Here is a 12,284-nt window from a genome sequence, read left to right as displayed (position 1 = left end):
ATTAGAACATGATTGAAAGAAGCAGGTTTGGGACCTAGAAGCATCCTGGCCTCTTCACCTAAATGAAAACCTAATTGTTTCCATCCTTAGTTATGAACAAAACCTTTTCTATTAACCTATATCTATTTGGCTACCATCGAACATCATCAATATCTCTCGCCACGCCCATAAAACCATCAACCTTGTCGTTGAAACCTTTTTCCTTTCTTTCTTTTGCTATCAAAGATATCTTCATGTCTTCTTCAGTCAAGATAGACAGAAAAGTGTTCTTTTTGAATAGCTCCCTTTGACATGAGTTCTTAGAATTGTGGAGCAGGCCGGGAATAAGTTTTCTCGCTGTGTTTTGCTAGATAACGAGATCCAATGGTCCTAGGAACAATTATTGGAGTTTTGGACACAGAATACTGAATTTCCTTGGATAAAGAAGAAGAATTTTTCAGGAGGTTCATTGATTATTAGTTTTTGTGTCAATTTAATTCGGATGGATGCTTGTTGTCAACAAATTGTTTTATTTTAGGGGGTAGATTTTCTTAAGAATTCCAGAGGGTAAGGAAGCATCAGGCCTGGTGGATCTTTTGTAATTCGTTGAAAGGGGATGAATGTAAAAGACAGCAGAGGAATTAGAAAGCTTTGGGTTGGTCATGCAAGAAGTATGGTTCCGTAGATATAGAGCAGGGAGAAGGAAATAGTCTTATGTTTAATGGGCTGCCTAATGAGCCTAGTTATGCAGAGATGGTGAAGAAGGGAGCTGAACTTGATCGGAAATGGGGAAATTTCGATGGGTCTAGTTGGAATATTCAGAAAGGCAAACCCATGAATATGGAAAGAATATATTTGTGGGGGAGAGATCCTCGGGCATTAATTAGGACTAATCTTCATTCAAACTTTTAAAAAGTCTTGCCTACTACTATTACTGGAATGAAGCCTGGGTTGAAGATAGCAGAAGTAGTATGTTGCTCTATTTTGGTCTGGACTCTGGAGGCCTTGTTTTGAAGCCTGCTTTTTTGGTAGGCCCAAGAAATTTTAAATGGGCGGGATCAATGGGGCTATATTGGGTGGAAAAGGAGAAGTCCATTTCAAACAGGTACTCAGAATTGAATGGGGGGTCTAGGTCAAGTACTAGTTAAGGAGAATAGGGAAGTGGAGAGTCACAGACAGCGTTGGAAGAAAGGAATGAAAAATCTGTTGTTAATATGCTGCAGACGTCAGGAATTTTGCAAGGAGATGGGAAAAATCAGATAGTTCTAAGGGTGAGGGAAAACATGACAAGCTGGATTTTTGTGACTTGTCAACTAGCAAAGCAAAGGTGGGGGAAAGAGTTGCAAAAACTAACTTTAATATTAACTATGGAGGGGGGGTGGGGGGTGTGGGGGAATAGTAAGAGGGTTAGGGGGCAGCAAGGTGTTAGAATGAAAATTTTGAGTTGGAATGTGACAACTCGGAAAATTTTGCTTAAATTTCTTTGATACCACCTGTAATAACCTGAATATTTCATATAGCGGAAGACCTCCATAATAATTACCAAAGTATTAAATTATCTCAATACAATAACAATATCATTTCTAACATCACAATTTACATATTCCTAAAAAAATAGATTGAATATATAAAAAACATAATTTAATTAAATATATATTCTAAATAAGACCTTCTATCGACCACACCCAAACGCATTCATTCATTCATTGCGTCGACTTCTGATCACTATTATACTTCCGCAATGGCATTTGAAAAATATTGGATAATCATGGGGTGGAGAAGACAACCTTTCAGTAGTGGAACAGATTATTCTCATGTTTGGCTAACATTGAGTTTTACTGTATAAAACAAACACCATTAATTAACCTTTTCTTTTTCAACTGTGAAATCACAATAAAATTGTACTCATCACATGTATATATGTGCAAATACGTTCCTTTTCTTCCCCAACCGAATTTGGCATATAAATTTTCTCTGTATATTAATAACACATATATGCCTAAAAGAACTTCTTCCCTGGATGGATAAACATCACACAAACTTATGATAACCCTGCATGATTAGGCTTGTGCGGTTTGAATGAAAAGACCGACTTAGCCATGACTGGCCTACCACTACCACCAGCTACGTCAACTGTACTATCACTAATAAGGACCATTGCCTACCCAATTGTCGGATTCCAGGGGGTAACTCTACTCCTCACTGGCCAAATCGACTGTATACTACCAACACTCTCACAACAACGTGGCTGCACTGATATCTGTGAAGTTATGGTATCGTGCTTAGCTAGGTTCTTAAACCATATGCCATTTATAAAACAAAATAGTAACAAGATTTCATATTCACAATTCAATATAAAACTGTCATACTATAATTCTATATATAAATTACTATAATACTATAACTCTGTATAAAATGTTGTCATATTGTAGTTCTATATAGAACATTGTCATTCTGTATAAAATGCTATCATACTGTAGTTCTATATAGAACACTGTCATTCTGTAATTCGGTATAAAATGCTATCATACTGTAGTTCTATATAGAACACTATCATTTTGTAGTTCTATATAAAACACTATCATTCTGTAACTTTGTATAAAATGCTGTCCTATCATAGCTCTGTATAAAATATTGTCATACTATAACTCAATATAAATCTGTCTTATCATAATTCTGTATAAAAATATTATCATATCATTATTCTGTATTAATCTCATGCCACACAATTTGAGTAATAATTTATAATATATAAGTCTGCCTGGGATAACTATATTTTTCTGTTGAAAATAATGGTATAATCAACTCTAGGGTTTTACTCAAATTCATAAACCTAGTTTTTCTCAAAACATATATCAATTCAAAGTTTTCATTTCGATAAGCTTGTATACCTAGGAAAACATACATTTTATTTCTGAAATAATATACTATAATTTAATTGGTTAAATTTCTAAAAATGCTTGACATAATCTATAGCCCTTACCTGTTTACCGAAGATATGCTTGTAGGGATCCCGAAACGATGCTTGTAACGTTCGGAGCACAAAGCCATGTATTCATATACTTTAGTTTAATTGGTTCAACTTTGGAATAGCAACTATTATAACATCCCTAGGCTCACATACTCTCATTAACCAAAAAAAAAAAATAGAAGCGGGTAGGGGACAAAGGGGTGGAGGGATCAAGGAGAAAGAAAAGAATGAGGAAGGAGACAAGCAATGACTAATGAAAGGAGCAGAGAAAACGCTACGACCAGTTTGATTTTGAATAACACCCACCTGAATCTCCATACCTACTCATATTTTCCAATTTAATCGGTTAATCTTTAAAAACAATTGACGTAATTTATTCCCCTTACCTTATCCCACGAGTGGTGCCTACGTCGCCTAAACCACGAAATCTCCTCGATTAAAACGTTGGTGGTTGAAATTGGAACCCAGGGATATTTTCCGTTCTTCAATCACCGCACGTTTTGTTGAAAAATTGAGAAGAGAGAGAGTTGGACGAAGGAGAGAGAGAGAGAGAGACAGAGAGAGTACAGAGGTGATGAAGGAAGATTTAATCTTCCTGATCCTTCAGGAAGTGATTCTTTATATATATATATATATTATAATAAAATTATAATATACTCTATATTATCGCTTTCTCTTCCTCTTTCCTTTCTTCTCTTGTCTTCTTTCCTTGTCTTCCTTCCTTCCTTCCGTCCTTCCTTTTCTTTTTCTTCTTTCTTTCTTCTCTTCGGTTCTCCTCCTCCTCCCGTTACTCTTTTTTGGGGGTGTTCCCCTTTCCCTTCTCTCGCCCTTCTTCCTCGCCCTTGTGTTGCCTCTACTTCCCTTCTCCCTCCCTCTTCCCCTCCCCTATTTGCGCTTAACCGCGTAAACAAACGCTAGTAAAACTCATAACAGATGGCTTGGATCCCATCTCAATAACCCCTTACTACAGAACAACACGCCCACACTTTAATTCTCATGATTGGGAAGAATTACTGTTGGAACTATTTGTGTAATTATGTTTTTAATTATTGAGACTCTCATCACCTTCTATTCCTAAAACACATCACATTCTAGTCTAATACACCCTACACAAATTTCTTTCCTTTCCTTGTCAACTTAATCAGTGGTAGAGACATTCTAGAAAATCTCCGCACAAACCTGTGATAATACCCTGCCAAACCCAGGAAGCTATGACTCTATTCATTTTCCTCCACATTTTAGGGTTAGGGATTGTCCCAAAAAATACCACATCCAACCTTATTATAATCAATAGATAACCATTCTTTGATTGTGACATGACCCAAAAATTTCACAATAGTTGTCCATTACTCACATTTCCCGCTTAGCATATAATTGATACTCCCATAATGTTTGTAAAGTTAATCACAAATGTCGTTCATGCTCTTCCTGAGTTTTTGAATATATAAAAAATCATCTATAAAAACTATAATAAATTAATCCAAGAATGGTTGAATAACTTGATTCATCATATCCATGAAAATGTAAGGTGTATTGGTAACCCAAATGGTAACACAAGAAACTTATAGTGATCATATTGTGTACTAATTTCCGTCTTTGGGATATTTAATTCCCAAATCTCAATTGGTGATAACTTGATTGCAAGTCAAATCTTCAAAAAATTTTGGGATTTTGCCTATTGATCAAAATAGTCCACCAATTCTTGGAAGTTGATGCCAATTCTTAATGTAACCCTATTCAACTTTCAATAATCAATGCATAGCCTCAACGACCCATTATGTCTCTTAGTAAATAACATAGGTGCAACCCAAGGTGATACTCTAGATCGAATAAATTCCTTGTCGAGAAGATCTTCTAGTTGCACTCTAGGTTATCTTAGTTCAGCTAATGCCATTCTATAAAAAGCGGTCGATATAGGCTTTGTTCCTAGTACCAAATCGATATTAAATTCAATCTCTTTTTGGAGGCAGCCCCCGATAAATCATCTGGAAAAATATTTAGAAATTTATCACCTATGGGTAGAGAAGTTCGGGCTTCATTACCTTGTGTATTTTATTTCATTGCTGTTACAAACCCCAGACATGTGCCCAAATTCCATCCTTTCACAAGCACTCAAGATATCAAATATGAGAGCTTGTTAGTTGGAAAGAAACCTTCACTCTATTTGGATCTCCGAGTACTACTTTCTTTTGAAAACAATCAACTAAATGTATGATAAATAGATAACCACTCCAATTATAGGATTACCTCATAATCCACAATATCTATGTTAATAAATCAACTTGGAAGTCATTTCCACCAATATTTTAAAATGCATGTCTGCATATTCTGTGCACATTTATAGTCTTTCCCACAAGTGAAGCAACTCACATGACAATACTCTAAATGTTCAAATTATGAACACAACATATTAACAAAGGATGCAACAATGTAGAAATGGGTAGAACCAAAATCAAATAAAACTCTTTCTCGAGTGTTGTGTAACAGAAACGTACATTCAATTCCTCGTTGTTGACTAGTTCTTGGCAAAATCGTAATAATTCAACAAATTTGCTTTTCAAAAATATTTCCCATTGAAAACTATTTAAAATCAGTCCTAACTCATAGCCTCAACCTTAACGTTTCTTACTCGTTGCATAGATTTCCACCCATGGTCAGCCTCTCCTTTAAATTGAAAACTTGAAATGATGACTTTATACTCATCAAGCACCATACCTGCTGTGATATCTCAGACTGGGATGTGTAATCATTTGCCTGTCAGATCAATTGTATAGAAGGCACTACAAAACTCTCATCATAGCTTTGTAATTCGTTTGAGCAAAAATTATATGGGTTTCTACGCATTCCCTGGAATTTTAATCACCCAATTCCTTGTCAATGCTAAATTGATGCATGACTTACACTTTTCAATCAACATTTTTGAAATCCTACAATCATATAAAGGTCAAACATGAACACAAGCATGAACATGTCTAATAGCTTCAGAATACAAAATGGCCTTGTTTTAGACGCCGCATAATAGAACACAATGTCTAAAGAATTTTGGGAGGCACCGCTCCAACACTGTCCGTGGGAAAAGGTTACAACAATACACTAGCTCAAAACTCAAAGACTTGGTAAAAGGTACTCTCAAGGCATTTTTATAATGTAACTGATCACACCTGCGAACACGTTTCCTAATTTCCTCTTAATCGTTAAACCATGTCATGTCTGTCCTAGTAGCCGACATGCAGTCTTCACATACATTCATTGGAGATGAGTTTCAATCATATTTTAACAATTGGAAGAACAATATACGTTTTAAAATATTCACTAATTCTATAGACTTGCCATTCTTATTTTCTTTTGTCCCCATCCAAGTCTTTATCTCACTAACTTTTGTAATGAGTACTTTTCTTCAATTTTCAAAAGCGAAGGCAAACATTCCCAAATCCATTGAATCACCAAATAAGGGAATCTAACTCCATTAGCTGCAAATCTGGGTTTTCTCCTCCAATCTAACACTATTTTGTGGAAGTTTCGCTTCCATACTATATTTTTGTGCTTGTTTATTTGAATTCTAATTCCATACATTAAATAACTTTGTTGGTTTTCAAACTAAATTTTTCCTTAGCTTATCAACTTAATATACTAGATTATCTTGTTACACAGACGCAAGAATTGTAACCTTCAAATCTGAGATGACTGGTTCGACTAATCATGGGACGAGTCTTAAGGAGCCTTATGCATCGCAGTCTCTTTTACATGTTGATATTCCCTTGGGTGTTGCATGCATTTCTATGCGCTAGTAATATGATTTCTTATTGCAAGATCTTCTCACACTCACCTGAATTTATTATTTCCATATCCTTCTATGTGTAGCTCCATTAAATTTAAATTTATTCCATTATTGTTGTCTCGTTTTCTTTAACCACTTTAAAAAGGTCCTCACTCTTTGAAATTCTAAATTCATTGAATTCTTGACTCATGGGCTATAAAAATATCTTCTATTCCTCTTTTGCTCGAACAAAATATACATTTACTTTTGTGACATTTTTATGGCAGTCTGGAATTGAATTGACCCTCTACTCTCCTTAGAAAGTGATCTAAGGACCCATGGCTGACTCATGGAAAGATTGAATAATTTCTTTAAGCACAAGAAATACGAGAGAGAATAACATATACAAAAGAACTATAACTTTTCCTAAAACCTTAGGATAACCAGTATCCCCAATAACTTCACCATTAAAGAATCCCTGGGATTTCTAAGCTTCTAAATCTGAGGATAATTTCTAACATTCTTTCAGTTGCTTTCAGATCCACGCACACTAAACCATAAAGGAACCATAGAGAGCTAGGAGTATACTCTAATGTGTGAAGGTGCCCAAATTCCCAAAAATGCACAAAATTCTATTTCATATATTCTAATATTGCAAATGGTAGCTCATTCCTTACAGTGACTATTTACACAGGAAAAAGATCATAGTGCAGCATTTCGGAAGAAAAACGTCAATGATTTGCCGTGACTTTTCTGGAACCGTCAGCTGTTTCAAAAAAATCACTGAAAACCCTTGATGAATTTCTGCTCTCGACTACGAAACAAAATTTTAAAATTCCAATTTGCTTGTTGTACTTTACTTCACTATGCATCGTATATCCGATCACTCCTACAACACCCATCCTACCCATTCCTATCTTCATCCTACTTCATACCTATACTCTGATAATAATCATTCCTAAAGTCTACAGAATCTATATCCTAAACTTTGATAACAACTGTGATGACCCAGAAAATTTCACTTAAAATTTCTCTGATACCACCTGTAATAACCTTAATATTTCATACAACGGAAAACCTCCATAATAATTACCAGAGTACTAAATTATCCCAATATAACAATAATATCATTTCTAACATCGCAATTTACATATTCATAAAAGAATAGGCTGAATATATCAAAAACATAATTTAATTAAATATCCATTTTAAATAAAACTTTCTATCCTACCTACGCTTCACTGCACTATTCTGATTATTGTTATACTCTACATGGCATTTGAAAAATATTAGATAATCATGGGGTGAGAAACCTCTTAGTAAGATGAAACAGATTATTATCAGTGTGTAACAACATGAGTTTTACTGTAGTAAAAACACTATTAATTAACTTTTTTTTCACTGTGAAATCATATAAAACTGTACTCACACCTTTCTATATATTTCAAAATACTTACTTTCTTCCCAAAACATACTCTGGCATATAAATTTCTTTGTATACATAAATACACATATATGCATAAAAGAACTTCCCTGGATGATAAGCATACAACGTCATGAACTAACCCCGCATGACCGGGTTGTGCGGTCTGAAAACTGGACTTAGCCATGACTAGCCTACCATCAGGTTAAGTCAAACTGTATCTGTATCTGTAACTATAAGTACGATTTGCCTACCCAACTGGTCCGGACTCTAGGGGGTAATTCTACTCTTCACTAGCCAAATCGACTATATACCACCAACACTTTCACAACAGTGTGGCTACACTATTATTTGTGAAGTTACGGTACCGTGCTTAGCTATGGTCCATCAGGTTTCTTAAACCATATAATGCGATTTATAACACAAAATAGTAACAAGATTTCATATTCACAATTTAATATAAAACGGTCATACTATAATTCTATATATAAATTACTGTAATACTATAACTTTATATAAAATGCTATCATACTGTAGTTCTATATAGAACACCGTCATTCTGTAACTCTGTATAAAATGTTGTCATAATGTAGTTTTATATAGAATACTATCATTCTGTAACTTGTATAAAATGTTGTCCTATCGTAGCTCTGTATAAAATATTGTCATACTATAACTCAATATAAATCTGTCTTATCATAATTTTGTATAAAAATACTGTCATATTATTATTATTATGTATTAATTTCATGCCACACAATTTGAGTAATAATTTATAATATATAAATCTGCCTGGGATAACTATATTTTTTTTCTGAAAATAATGGTATAATCAACTCTAGGGTTTTACTCAAATTCATAAACCCAGTTTTTCTCAAAACATATATCAATTCAAAGTTTCCATTTCTATAAGCTTGTATACTCAGGAAAACATACATTTTATTTGTGTAATCACATACTATAATTTAATCGGTTAAATTTCTAAAAATGCCTAACATAATCTATTCTCCTTACCTGTTTACCGAAGAAATGATTGTAGGGATCCTGAAACGATGCCTGCAGCGTTCGGAGCACAAAGTCCTGTATTCATATACTTTAGTTTAATTGGTTCAACTTTGAAATAGTAACAATAATAACATCTCTAGACTCACATACTCCTGTTAACCGGTTTGATTTTGGAATAACAACCAACCTAATATCCATATACTCATATTTTCCAATTTAATCGGTTAATCTTTAAAAACAATTAACGTAATTTATTTCCCTTACCTTATCCCAGGAGTGGTGCGTACAACGCCCAAACCACGAAATCTCCCCGATTAAAATGTTGGCAGCTGAAATTGGAACCTAGGGATATTTTCCGTTCTTCAATCAGCGCACGTTTCGCCAAAAAATTGAGGAGAGAGAGAGAGAGAGAGAGAGAGAGAGTTGGATGAAGGAAAGAGAGAGAGACGAGATTTATTTTATTTTAATTTTTATTTATTATTTATTTATCTTTTTAGGTTCAGAACCCTAATTAAGTATAATATTTTTGGGGTCGTTACATGTAATGTTAGGGGTCTAGGTTGCCTTGGTATCGTCGTCAGATAAAAGAGATCATTGCTAAGGCTTCCCTAGACATTGCTATGTTTCAAGAGTTTAAGCTAGAGGTGGTTGATTGGCTTCCTTGTTAGAAGTGTTTGGGAGTCTAGATCCAAAAATTTGATTTGGTTATTGCCTTTATGGGATCCTTGGGGGGTATTGTAGTTATTTGGGATACTAGGTTTGCTAGTAAAATAGATGTTCTTATTGGTTCCTTTTTCATTTATGTTTTTTTGGATGTTAAAGGAAAGGGCTAATGGTGGTTTAGCTCAGTTTATGGACCGAATATCCCCTGTTTGAGGGGTTTCTTGCAGGAGGAATTAGTTGCGTTCAATGATTTGTGCTCTCCTTTGGTTCTTAGAGGGTGATTTTAGTGTCATAAGATCACTAATAAGATACCGGAAGGCTCTAGGATTATGAGAGGTTTCGATAGTTTTATTAGAGAGTGTGATCTGAGAGATATTTCACTCTCAAATGGCCATTACTTGGTTTGATGAGGGCACTAGATCAGTGGATACTTTTCCCACTCTTATTCAAGAAGTTCTTCCTAGGGTGATGTTTGACAATTGTCCTCTGATTCTTGAATCCAATCTTGTTAAATGGGTTCCTACTCCGTTTAGATTTGAAAATATGTGGTTGACCTGTCTTGATTTCTGGAATCACGTTGGGCATTGGTGGGAAGAATGCACTATGGAAGGTTGGGAAGGTTTATGCTCTATGAAAAATTGCGATGCTTGAAAGAAAATTTTTTAAAAAGTTGGAATTTGGAGATTTTTGGCGATGTTCATTCAAAGAAGAAAGGTATTCTTGAGGAAATGGGTGCGATTGATAGATTAGCTAAGGAGGGACCTCTTTCTATTAATATTGTTGGTAGATGGGCCCAATTGCCCAATGAGTTTGAACAAATAGTCTTTAGGGAAGAGATGAGTTGGAGATAGAAATCTAGAATGAATTGGGTCAAATATGGGGATTGTAATTCTAGACTGTTTCATAGGGTGGCTATGGGGAGGAAGAAAAGGAACCTTATTAATGGAATTGAGGATGATAGGGTGAGATTATAGAAGAACTGGCTCATGAGAGTTTGATTAAAGATATTTATAGGAATCTCTTTCGTGTAGAGGGTTTAAATTGGTGCCCTATTTAAGCCAATGAGGCTGCATGGTTAGAGAGACCTTTTGAGGAGGAGATCAAAAGATCAATTTTTGGGATGGATAGAGAGAAGGCTACCCGTCCAATTGATTTTACTATGGCCTTTTCCAGAATAGATGTGAGACTTTGAAGGGTGATATTCTTAAAGATTTTATTGATTTCTTTGATTATGGAGTTTTGGGGGGGGGGGGGGGGGGGGAGTATGAAATCTAATTTTATCACCTTGATGCCCAAAAAAGAAGGTGGTGTTAAGGTTGAGGACTTTAGTCCTATTAGTTTGGCTTCTAGTGTTTATTCTTAACTAAGATGCTTTCTAGAAGATTGATTATTGTTTTGGGGGACAGTATCTCTATTAATTAGAGTGCTTTTATAGGTAATAGACAAATCCTAGTTGCTGCCTTTATAGCTAATGAGGTGGTTGATGATGCTGTTCAAAGGAAGAACTGGGGGCTTGTGTTGAAATGGACTTTGAAAAATCTTATGGTAGGGTGAATTGGAGTTTCTTGGATAAGGTTATGGCCAGAAAAGGTTTGTCTTGAGGTGGAGGTAATGGATTAGAGGGTGTTTATCTTCTGTGGCTTTTTTTCTGTCTTAGTAAACAGCGAGGCTAAGTCTTGGTTTTGTGCGTCTAGGGCTCTAAGACAGGGTAATCCCCTATCTCCGTTTCTTTTTACCATTGTGGTGGATGGTTTGAGTAGAATGATTGAGAGAGGTGTAGATAGAGGGTTGGTGGAGGGGATTAAGGTAGGTAACAAGGACTGCATCATTTCACACCTTCAGCTTGTAGATTATACCATTCTCTTCCTATCAAATAAGAGGGCTGTTTCTCTAACAGATCTTTGAGAAAGTGTTGGGGCGAAAAATTAATTTTTTTAAGAGTGGTCTGATGGGCTTAGGCATCAATGTGGATCCTTTTGTTAGGTTAGCAGGGTATGCTATTATGAATTGGCCTATTATGTACTTAGGTCCCCTTAGGTGGTAATTCTAATGATGACTCTTTTTCGGACCATGTTTTTGAAAGAGTAGCTAGGAGATTGGAGTGTTGGAAAGGAGCTTTCTTCATTCTAGGGGGCCTTATTACCCTCATTCATGCTTGTCTATCTTTGATACCTTTGTATTACCTTTTTTTGTTTAGAATACCTATAAGCTGGCAAGGAGGTTGGAGAAGCTTATGGGGGAAAGGAGACTAGAGATCATCATGTAGGATGGGAGACTGTTTATAGGCCTAAAAGGGAAGATGGCTTGGGGCTGAGTAGTTTGGTGTCCAAAAACATCTCTTTGATGGGAAAACAGTTATGGTGCTTTCTTTTACACTCTAATTCTCTTTGGCATAAGGTAATTCGAAATAAATTCGGAATACTACAAAATGGGTGAGATGCTAACAAAATGGTTTGAATTGTCCTCTCTTTTGAGAAGGTCTTTCA

General features: G+C 35.4%; 1 protein-coding gene across 3 annotated transcripts in view; it reads left to right on the top strand.

Annotated features, from left to right (window-relative positions):
* The window catches only part of LOC131161573 (uncharacterized), a 40,840-nt gene that overhangs the window by 21,885 nt on the left and 6,671 nt on the right, over nucleotides 1-12,284 (top strand). The window lies entirely within an intron of this gene.

This window comes from Malania oleifera, chromosome 1 (genome assembly GCF_029873635.1).
Source record: "Malania oleifera isolate guangnan ecotype guangnan chromosome 1, ASM2987363v1, whole genome shotgun sequence".
In the NCBI taxonomy this organism is placed as follows: Eukaryota; Viridiplantae; Streptophyta; class Magnoliopsida; order Santalales; family Ximeniaceae; genus Malania; species Malania oleifera.
This window is presented reverse-complemented; position numbering and strand designations above follow the sequence as displayed.